The sequence below is a fragment of the Nicotiana tomentosiformis genome, chromosome 3 (assembly GCF_000390325.3).
Source record: "Nicotiana tomentosiformis chromosome 3, ASM39032v3, whole genome shotgun sequence".
Taxonomy (NCBI): domain Eukaryota; kingdom Viridiplantae; phylum Streptophyta; class Magnoliopsida; order Solanales; family Solanaceae; genus Nicotiana; species Nicotiana tomentosiformis.
The window spans coordinates 55,812,367-55,824,248 of record NC_090814.1 but is presented as its reverse complement, the minus strand read 5'-3'; positions in this window follow the sequence as shown (position 1 = coordinate 55,824,248).

Below are 11,882 nucleotides of genomic sequence, written 5' to 3'. Positions count from 1 at the left end.
GAGGATTCTTCTGCAGGTGCGGCCAACGGGCTTCAGACTTGGACAACTTAGGCATTTCACATTTTCTCCATTCAAAACTCACAAACACACGACCTAGCTTATTAGAAACACATCTTTGGCTTATTTTCAGTCTCTTTGACTAGAGAAGACAAGTTTGGGACTAGGGTTCTTGCACACACACTTGGGTCTTGAAAATTTGAAGCTTTTGATTGAGAATTTCTTACCCATTTTTATTCATTTCTTCATTTCCTTGCTTTGTATTGAATATCTAAGTGTGTAGTATTTTTTCCAAAACTTGAATCTTGTTTATGGGAATATTCATATTTAAAGTGTGGATTAAATATCTTGTTGTGCTTATGTATTGAACGTTTTTTATTTATTATGAAGTGAGTTATTGTTTCTTTAATTATTTTTGTTCTTTAATATTTCCAAAGGGATTAGCTAACCCTAGGACTCGCCCATTAACTTCGAATTAATCTTGAAAAAGGTAATTTGGGGTTGGAAAAGATTAATTAACAAGAACTTGAGGCATTAATACTCACTTTATAGATTCTACCTATGGATAAGATTGAACTATTTGTAGCCATATTCGGGTGTACTTAATCTCTTAATTATTTTAGGGATAATTCAATTAGGAAGTCGTGTTAGTCTTCGAAATAAGCTAATATAGAATTATTATCCGAGGCTAATTAACATAAACTCGCTCGTATTTATAAATTCGTGAAATACATTGGATCGTTACCTGAGTGTAATTTTCCGTGTATCCATGCTTGTAGCCATTAATCATTTTACTCGCTTTCTAGGTTAGTTTATATTTTCGCAATTAGTTATAAATATTTTCTCAAAATCTTTTTAAGTGTTTGGCTTAGCATAATAAGCGATAATTCTCTTACGTTGCCTAATCGCCTACATATTGTTCTCTGTGGGATTCGACCTCGACTCATAGTTAGGTATATTATATTGCATGCGACCGTATGCTATTACTTTTTAATAGTGGATTTGGACGTCATCAAGCAACAAGATGAGCTTTATAATGCTCAAGTGACCCATCCGATTTTTGTTTAACTCGAAAAACCTAGCGACAACCAATAATATTGGGCATTATATGGTGGAGGCACTAAATCCCAAGTATGACTGGACATGAGAGCATTATAATCTTCAGACATCGCACGTCTCCAATGAGGACATTTAATAGCTTCTGTAAAATAAGATGGTTCACATGGAAGAGAAGAGATATGTGAGATTAAGGATGGGAGTATCAGTGGTTTAAGAGAACCAGTTTGCTTGCGAGTATCCATATGATGAATCTTAATAGTTGGAGTAGAGGTGATAAGTTGACACTACTAGAAATCCGGTAAAAACCGACCAAAATAATTGACCAACTTTGGTCGATAATGGCCAATAACCGTCCAAAACGCGACCATTTACGTGTGGACGGTATTTTAGAGGTCGGAAAGGAATACCGACCAAAGTTGATCGAAAATTACTGACCAACCTTGGTCGGTATGCTCTACACGACCATCTCACACTTTAATAGGATTACCCACCAAACTTGGTCGGAATATTATTTTATTAATTTAACTTAACGACAAAGCTTGGCCGGTGTATTAAATTTATTAATTTTTTGTACCGACCAAAGTTAGTCGGTATTGAAATTTTTTAAAAAATAATTATTATAATTTAAAAAAACCGACCACCTTTGGTCGGTAAACTGGACTGGGTATGCAGAAAACCGACCAAAGTTGGTCGGTAATGTTGAATTCTGGGAATTTGTGATGACCTAAAAGGCCATCTTATGCTTTAGAACTCGAATTTGCGCTCTTAAGCCTTACAAATCTCATTTTTACCCTCCTCGATTTGCGTGCACAACCCGGGCAGGTTTCCGGAAAGCTTTTATGTTGAAAACTAATGAAAATAAGAATTTTTGCCTTAAAAGTTGATTTTAGTTGACTTTGGTCAACATTTTTGGTAAACTGGCCCGGATCCGTATATTGACGGTCTCGGTAGGTCCGTATCAAATTATGGGACCTGGGCGTATGCCCGGAATCGAATTTGGAGGTCCCTAGCTTGAGTTATGAATTTTTGATGAAAATTAAAAGTTTAAAAATTAATTGTTTTTAAGAATTGTTCGATGTTTGGCATTGTTAGTATCGAGTCCGTATTTTGGTTCCAGAGCCCGGTACAGTTACATTATGATATTTAAGACTTGTTTGTGAAATTTGGTGAGAAACGGAGTTGATTTGACGTGATTCGGACGTCCAGTTGAGAAGATATGAATTTTAAAGTGTTCTTGAGAATTTCATTTGATTTGGTGCTAAATTCGTATTTCTAGGTGTTATTTTGGCGATTTGATCACGCGTGCAAGTTCGTATGATGTTTTGAGACTTGTGTGCATGTTTGGTTTGGAGCCCCGAGGGTTCGGGTGAGTTTCGGATAGGCCACAGGATGTTTTGGACTTGGGAAAAATCTGGTTTCTGCAGATTCTGGTGTCTGGCATATCCTTCTTCGCGTTCGTGAAGGTCCTCTCGCGAACGTGAAGAGCAAACTGGTGAGGCTGAGACTTCTTCTTCGCGAACGCGAAGGCCTGGTCGCGAACGCGAAGTGATGGGGGATTTACCCTTCGCGAACGCAACCTGACCATCACGAACGCGAAGCACTTGGGGACCTGGGGTAGGGTTGGTCATGTTCTTCTACGCGAACGCGTCCACTGGGTCGCGAACGTGAAGGCTAGGGGGGAGTTGCCTTACGCGAATGCGTAGGAAGACTCGCGAACGCAAAGGCCTTAGGTCGTTGTGCATCGCGATCGCGACAGGCCTCTCGCGAACGCGATGAAGGCCTGTCCAGTGGCTTAAAACAGACTCCAAACACGGGTTTGAGCCATTTCTTCAACATTTTCAAGAACCAAACGGGTAGAGGCGATTTCCAAGAGTTATTTTCTTCCCCAAAGTGTTGGTAAGTAATTCTAAACCATTTTCTTTCAATTACCCATTACATTTCTTGAATTTTTAACCAAAACTCTAGAGTTTTCATGGTAGAATTAGGGGTTAGGGTAGAAACTAGGGATTTCAGGAATTTGGGAATTTAGACCTCGATTTGAGGTCGGATTCCACAACCAATTATGTATTCGGGCTCGGGGTGAATGGGTGAATGAATTTTGGTCCGAACCTCAGGTTTTGACTAAGCGGGCCCAGGATCAATTTTTGACTTTTTGGGAAAAAATTTAGGAAATCTAGATTTATGCAATGTAATTGATTTCTTTAGCAATATTTGATACTATTGAGTCATTTTTGAATAGATACGAGTGGGTTGGAGGAGAATTCCAAATGAAAAGCTGTGATTGAGAATTAAGTGGCCTTCGGAGCGAGGTAAGTGTTGTGTCTAACTTTGGCTTGAGGGAATAGGTATTGTGTGAGTATTTGCTATGTGTTTTGTTGTTGAATACGACGTATAGTTGAGGTGACGAGCATCTATACGTGTGGTCGAGTCATAGCATGCGAGTGAAATTTCATTTCTTGCAAATTTGTAGTCTTAAATCTTGCTATCCATGCTTATTGTCGTTGTTGAAATGTTGGAAGAATTGTATCCGGTTCCACAAGGTCGATAAAATTATGAATATTGATTCGAGGTTGAGATGTTAAATCGTGAAAGAAATCATTTATGAAATATTGATTTCTTGTGAAACTACTCTCTATCCGTTGTTATTGATTCTGTGAATTGTGAGGAAGAGAGTAAAAGCACGAAGGGTGATGCTGTGCATAATTTAATTATATTATGAGGAAGAGTGTAAAGCACGAAGGGTGATGCCGAGTGTAAAGCACGAAGGGTGATATCGTACATAATTTAATTATATTGTGAGGAAGAGTGTAAAGCACGAAGGGTGATGCCGTGCATAATTTAATTATATTGTGAGGAAGAGTGTAAAGCATGAAGGGTGATGCCGTGCATAACTTATTTATATTGTGAGGAAGAGAGTAAAAGCATGAAGGGTGATGCCGTGCAGTCTTATTTGTTATTTGGTGAGGTTGAGAGTAAAAGCACGAAGGGTGATGCCGTGCAGTTTTCCTTGCTGTCTTGATTGCTCAATTCATTTAAGGATTTCCAATTTAATTATGTCCTTTCATTATTCTCACTCTTTATGTTGCATTCCCTCACTGTATGTTCCCCTCCCATTATTTCTGCATTATTGTTTTACTTATTGTTGTTGCCTCTAGCATGATTATACTGTTCAGGTTATATGTGAGTGTCTTGGCTTAGCCTCATCACTACTTCACCGAGGTTAGGTACGACACTTACCAGTACATGGGGTCGGTTGTACTGATGCTGCACTCTACACTTTCTGTTCAGATTTTGATACCGGCTCAGGTTGATCGATATTTGCTACTGGTCCGCTGTCCGGAGACTCAAGGTAAATCTGTCGGCGTTCACATACCTTGAAGTCCTCGTTTATCCTTTATGTCTTACTATTTTCTTTCGTTCAGACAGTTGTGTCGGAGAAGATTATCCTTCCAATAAGGCAACTCCCAAAATATACTCTGTTTCGTCCAATTATGAGTAACACCATATTCGGAGAATCTATAAGGTGGAGCCTCAATAACTTTACTGAAGTTCTGGATCCTCTCCCAAATTTCCTCACCTGAAAGTATCGGAGGTGGCGAATCATATTCCACTTTATTCTTTTTGAATGCATTTTTCATCCTTCTAAACTCATGATCATCAGGCAAGAACTGACGGTGACAATCAAACCATGATTGCTTTCGACCATGTTTCAAAGTGAACGATTTACCATTTTTCATGCAGTAAGGACAAGCTAGCTTCCCAGCAGTCATCCACCCAGACAACATTCCATACGTAGGAAATTGTTAATAGTCCACATTAAATTAGCATGCAATTTGAAACTCTGCTTGATCGATATGTCATATGTTTCAACACCATCATACCACAATTATTTTAGCTCATCAATCAAAGGTTGCAAATATACATCAATCAAACTTTTCGGATTACGTGGACCGGGGATAATGCAATTTAAAAATATATATGGACTAGTCATACACAACTCAGGTGGTAGATTATAAGATGTAAGAAAGATAGGCCAGCATGAATATGGTGTCGCAGTTATAGAAAAAGGCGAGAAGCTATCCGCACACAAACCTAACCGAATGTTCCTTGGTTCACTAGAATAATCTGGATATGTCCTATCAAAGTGCTTCCAAGCATCTCCATCTGAAGCATGACACATAACACCAGGTGGTCTTCTATTTTCAAAGTGCCATCTCATATGAGGAGTAGAACTCATCGACACATATAACCTCTTTAACCTAGGTATAAGAGGTAAATAATACATCGCCTTTACATCGACCATATTCCCGCTGGAAAGCCTCTTGAAACGAGGCTTTTCGCAAAATTTACAACTTTCTAAAGTTGCATCATCTTTATAATATAACATGCAACCATCTTCACAACAATCAATTCTCATTGACGAAAGTCCTAACTTAGAAACCAATCTCTTTGCCTTATAGAAATCACCAGGTAAGTTGATATTTGGGTCAACTAGTTCACTCATAAGGTCAATAAAAGAGCCCATGGCTGCTTGAGAAATATTCCAATCAGATTTGATACTTAGTAATCTAACTGCAACAGACAGCTCAGAGTGCGGACTTCCTTCAAGTAGTGGACGACTACCTTCCTCTAACTGTTCATAAAAATGTTTTACATCATCATTAGGAGTTTGTTCAATATTTTCATTGGGCTCACCCCCGAAGTGCATCCCAACAGCATCCGCAACCATATCCTGAATTCTAGAATCATGATTTGTATTCTCTACCGACCTACTACTTTCACCAACAACCATGTTATGAAATATTCTACGGCTACCATTGATCTCTCCATGATTAGTCCACACAAAGTAATTCACTATAAACCCCTTCCTATAAAGATGAAGCTTAACTTGCTCTGGTTTCTTAAACTTCATACAATCGCACAAGACACAAGGGCGCCTAATTACTCCTTCACTTTAGTATGGTGAAAGTGGCATTGCATGTCTAATAAAGTCATCAATCTCTTCTATAAAATCCTCCCGCAATCCCCGCCGATTAGGATAATTCCTATTGTACATCCGAGTACGATGTTCCGTCTATACAAATAAAACAAGAACAAATTAATTTATTCTACAATTATAAATTAATTAAATCTTTTTTAGTTAATTCAAGATATAAAAAAAATCCTAATTACACCAAAAATTAAATTATAGTAAATATAATTAATTATAAACTATAAGTTCAATTCATATCCTAAGAATTTAAACATAAACTAAAAGTTCAATTCATATCCTAAGAGTTTAAACATAAACTAAAAGTTCAATTTATATCCTAAAAGTTCAATTCATATCCAAAAGGTTCAATTTATATCCTAAAAGTTTAATTCATATTCAAAAGGTTCAATTTATATCATAAAAGTTCAATTCATATCCAAAAGGTTCAATTTATATCCTAAAAGTTCAATTCATATCCAAAAAAGTTCAATTCGTATCCTAAAAGTTCAACCCATACCCTAAAAGCTCAATTCATAAGAACAAATCCTAAAAACTCAATTCAATTCATATCCTAAGAGTTTAAACATAAACTAAAAGTTCAATTCATATCCTAAGAGTTTAAACATAAACTAAAAATTTAATTTATATCCTAAAAGTTCAATTCACAAGAACAAATCATAAAAACTCAATTCAATTCATATCCTAAGAGTTTAAACATAAACTAAAAGTTCAATTTATATCCTAAAAGTTCAATTCATATCCTAAAAGTTCAACCCATACCCTAAAGGTTCGATTCACAAGAACAAATCCTAAAAACTAAATTCAATTCAAAGTTAATAATTCAATTCTAATTAAACTATTCAAAACAATACAAACTTAAACATTCAATTTATACCACATGTAATCAATTCAATTAAAACAAGACCTAAACCCTAGATTTCAATAAAATGCAAAGTTAAATAATCAATTAAAATACTAATTAACTAATTCATAACTAATTAACAAAACATTCAATTTACACACAAAATAAATAAGTTGTAATTCAAACCTAGAATTTTTAGGAGGTGGAGAAGGAGGGGCAGCAGCTGGGCAGTGGTAGCAGCGGCAGCGGCGACAGCTGGGCAGTGGCAACGCGGGGTGGGGAATATGATTTGTGTGAGGGAAATAGAGAAGGAGAGGGAAAGGTATTGAGTGAGGAGTATGAAAAATTTGGAGAAGAGAGGTAAGAGAAATGGAGGGAATCACGTATATTTCAGATCTAATTTTAGAATTACCGACCAAAGTTGGTCCGTAATTTTGGTCGGTATATTAAATGTTGACCGTTTGACTATAAACCGACCAACTTTGGTCAGTTATTTTTTATTAAAAAATAAATAAATAATTGTGTTTTTATTTCTTAAAATATTATAAACTATAAAAATAATTATTATAAACTATAAGCATTTATTTTATTTAACTATATAATTATTATAAATAATTATAAACTATAAGCATAATCTTTATAAATAATTATATTAACTAATTACTTTTAATAAATTATAATAGCATCTATCTAAGTAAATTTTCTAAGTTATAATTAAGTATATGAGTAATTTTACAGACACAAACACACACACACACACATACACTATATTGTAATTGATGAGCAATCGCATACATTACTACGTACGAAAAATTTATCAATTGATAAACCAATATTATTCTATTTTAAATATGTTTAGTCATTACTTTGACCTATTAACTCGTTTACTTAATGCTAATAACTTCTTTCATTTCTTTTATTTGTGATCCATATATATATATACATGTCAAAGATGTATAGTATTAATTCTTCTATTTTTCATTCGTTCATCACTAATAATGCATGACATAGATTAATCGATATAGGTCGAGACGTTTTGTTTTTAATATTAATCGATATGGGTCAAAAACGTTTTGTTTTTAATATTCATCGATGCATCAAAGTAAGTTATAAGTCGATGAATCAATTTACAAATAGATATATTTGATGATGATAAATTATATATACTAATTAGATTATTGCTTCTTCACAAGTCTATACCTAAAAGAACCCGACTATGTGGTCCTAGCGCTTCGTGTTCTTATATATATATATACGGTTATACCTATATATATATATACGCTTCGTTGTACTACTTTAACTACATATATAGCATGTTATAGTATATGTTAGTGTATTCATTATTTGTATTACAAAAGTGTTAACGGATTACATTTATATTATTTAGATAGTAAATATTAATGTGATTCAAATTAAAAGTTTGACCATGTTTGACCTATTAACTCGTTTACTTAATGCTAATAACTTCTTTCATTTCTTTAATTTGTGATATATATATATATATATATATATATATATATATATATATATATATATACATGTCAAAGATGTTTAGTATTAATTCTTCTATTTTTCATTCATTCATCACTAATAATGCATGACACAGATTAATCGATATAGGTCGAAACGTTTTGTTTTTAATATTAATCGATATAGGTAAAAACATTTTATTTTTAATATTCATCGATGCATCTAAGTAAGTTATAAGTTGATGAATCAATTTATAAATAGACATATTTGATGATGATCAATTATATATACTAATTAGATTATTACTTCTTCACAAGTCTATCCCCAAAAGAACCCAACCATATGGTCCTAGCGTTTCGTGTTCTTATATATATACTGCTACACCTATATATATATATATATACACACACACACACACACACACTTTATTGTACTACTTTAACTATATATAGCTTGTTATAGTATGTCAGTGTATTCATTATTTGTATTACAAAATAAAGTGTTAACGGATTACATTTATATTATTTAGATAGTAAATATTAATGTGATTCAAATTAAAAGTTTGACCATGTTTGACCTATTAACTCGTTTACTTAATGCTAATAACTTCTTTTATTTCTTTAATTTGTGATATATATATATATATATATATATATATATTTCGTTTATTTAATTTGTGATCCATATATATATATACATGTCAAAGATGTTTAGTATTAATTCTTCTATTTTTCATTCATTCATCACTAATAATGCATGACATAGATTAATCGATATAGGTCGAAACGTTTTGTTTTTAATATTAATCGATATAGGTAAAAATATTTTATTTTTAATATTCATCGATGCATCTAAGTAAGTTATAAGTTGATGAATCAATTTACAAATAGACATATTTGATGATGATCAATTATATATACTAATTAGATTATTGCTTCTTCACAAGTCTATCCCCAAAAGAACCCAACCCTATGGTCCTAGCGCTTCGTGTTCTTATATATATGCTGCTACACCTATATATATATAGATATACACACACACACACACACACACTTTATTGTACTACTTTAACTATATATAGCTTGTTATAGTATGTCAGTGTATTCATTATTTGTATTACAAAATAAAGTGTTAACAGATTACATTTATATTATTTAGATAGTAAATATTAAAGTGATTCAAAAGTTTGACCAATGTTGACCTAATAACCGACCAACTTTGGTCGGTTATTTTTCAGAAAAAAAAAATGCCAACCAAAGTTGGTCGGTAAATGCTTCCCCTGCATTAACCGACCAACTTTGGTCGGTAATATTAAATATAAATTTTATAAAATATTTTAAATAATAATATAATTATTAAAATTTAAAAATTTGGGTCCACATTACCGATCAAAATTGGTCGGTAATCAAAAGGTTGCTTTGACTAAGCAAGTTTGACCAGCTCGGTCAAATTTTTGACCAATTTACCGACCAACTTTGATCGGTATGTAATTTTAAAAAAATATAAAATATTTTTTTTTATAGTTTCTGTCCATGTTGGACGGTTTTTTGGTCGCTTTTTTTGACCGACCAACGTTGGTCAGTATGACTTGGTCGGTTTTAGCGGATTTCTAGTAGTGTGAGTTGAAGTACTGGGAGAATGTTGCGGGCTTGGAGGTGCAGGTTGTTGGATAGGAGCGGGTAGTAAATTTTCAGAAATTCTAAGTGTAGTATGGATAGGAGGAATCAATGAAGTTGGTAGAAGAGCTGGGATTTGAGTAAAATTAGGATTGTATGGTTGGTTGGCTAAGGATAAAGATTCTGTAGATGCACTAGTTTGAATTTGACTTGTAGAAGGAAGATGCTGGTTACTAGGAGATTGAGTAAATGATTGAGAAGAATCTGCAATGGGGGTGTAGTTAGGGGTCATAGGATTTGAATTGAGATTAGAAGATAAGGATAATAAAGAATATAGTTGAGAAATATTAGGCACTAATGTGGAATACAATGTAAAAGCTGAAAACTTTGTAGGCAAAGAAAGATCAATTTTATTTATTTGAAGGGAGATACGGAGGATGAACTAGAAAGTTTTGAAGTTAGATATGGATAAGGAAAACAATCTTCATCAAATCGTACATGCCGTGAAATAAAAACTTTATTACTTGAAGGATCAAAACACCAAAAACCTTTGTAATTAGATGGATAAACAAGAAAAACACAATGTTTGGAACGAGGACTTAATTTATTTTGACAATAGTCATCTAAATTAGAATAACAAGAACAACCAAAAATACATAAATGATCATACGTAGGTGACTTACCAAATAGAAGTTCAAATGGAGTTTTATAATTAATTACAGAAGAAGGTAGAATATTGAGGAGATGAACAGTAGTGTGGAGTGCTTCTACCCAAAATTGAGAGGGAAGGGATGCTTGAAAAAGAAGAGAGCGTATCATATTAAGAATAGTGTGATGCATACGCTCAGCCTTGCCATTTTGTTGGTGCTTATGTGGGCAAGAAATTCGGAGAGAAATACCATTGACATTAAGAAAAGAGCAAAAATCACCAAGTTTAACATATTCTGCAGCCCCATCACATTGTAGTATTTTAATCTTAGAAGAAAATTGAGTTAGAACATAGGCATAAAATTTTCTGAACATTGTGAAAGCTTCACTTTTGCGTTTAATAGGAAAAACCCAAGAGAACTTAGTGAAATCATCATGAAAGAGTATGTAATAGCGAAAACCAGTAAATGGGGAATAGGAGAAGTCCGAATATCACTATGTATCAATTCAAATGGAAAAGAAGTAAAAGAACTTGAATTCATGAAAGGTAATTTATGGTGCTTGCCAAGTTGACAAGCATTACATAAGAAATTTAAACGCTTCAATGAAGAAGTACAAGGTAATTTATTTTCTCGAACTAAACTTGCTAAAATTAAAGTGCTTGGATGTCCTAAACGGTGATGCCAAAGAGTTGGAGAAGCACAAATTGCAGCAAAAGCAGTAGAAGTAGCACCATCACCAAAGGAAGACGATAGAGAGTAGAGAGGTCCAGTATTATTGCACCTCAGAAGTATTTTTTTCGTCTTGAAGTCCTTGATAAAAAAAACCGAAATCATCAAATTCAATAGAACAATTATTGTTCTTGACAAATTTTCGAACACTAAGTAGATTAGTACATAGATTTGGAAAAATTAAGACATCTTTTAGAGAAAAATTTGAAGAGGGAGTTGAAAGATTACCATGACCTGTGTATGAGATTGGAAGTTGGACGCCATTACCTACGATTACACAATCATTACCATTATACGGATCAACTAAAGATAGATTGGTAGCACTGGGTGTCATATGTGACGAGCACCGGTATCAACAGACCAATGACCATCATTTGATGAAGAATATGATGCAGCTGCAGGATGAGGTTGAGTGATTGAAAAAAGAGCTCTTTGGTTAAGAGAAGGACACTCACAGACAGAGTGATTTGGTTGGAAACAAAGTTGACTTTGAATGGAAGTGTAGTCAGGGAATGACGAAAATTGTT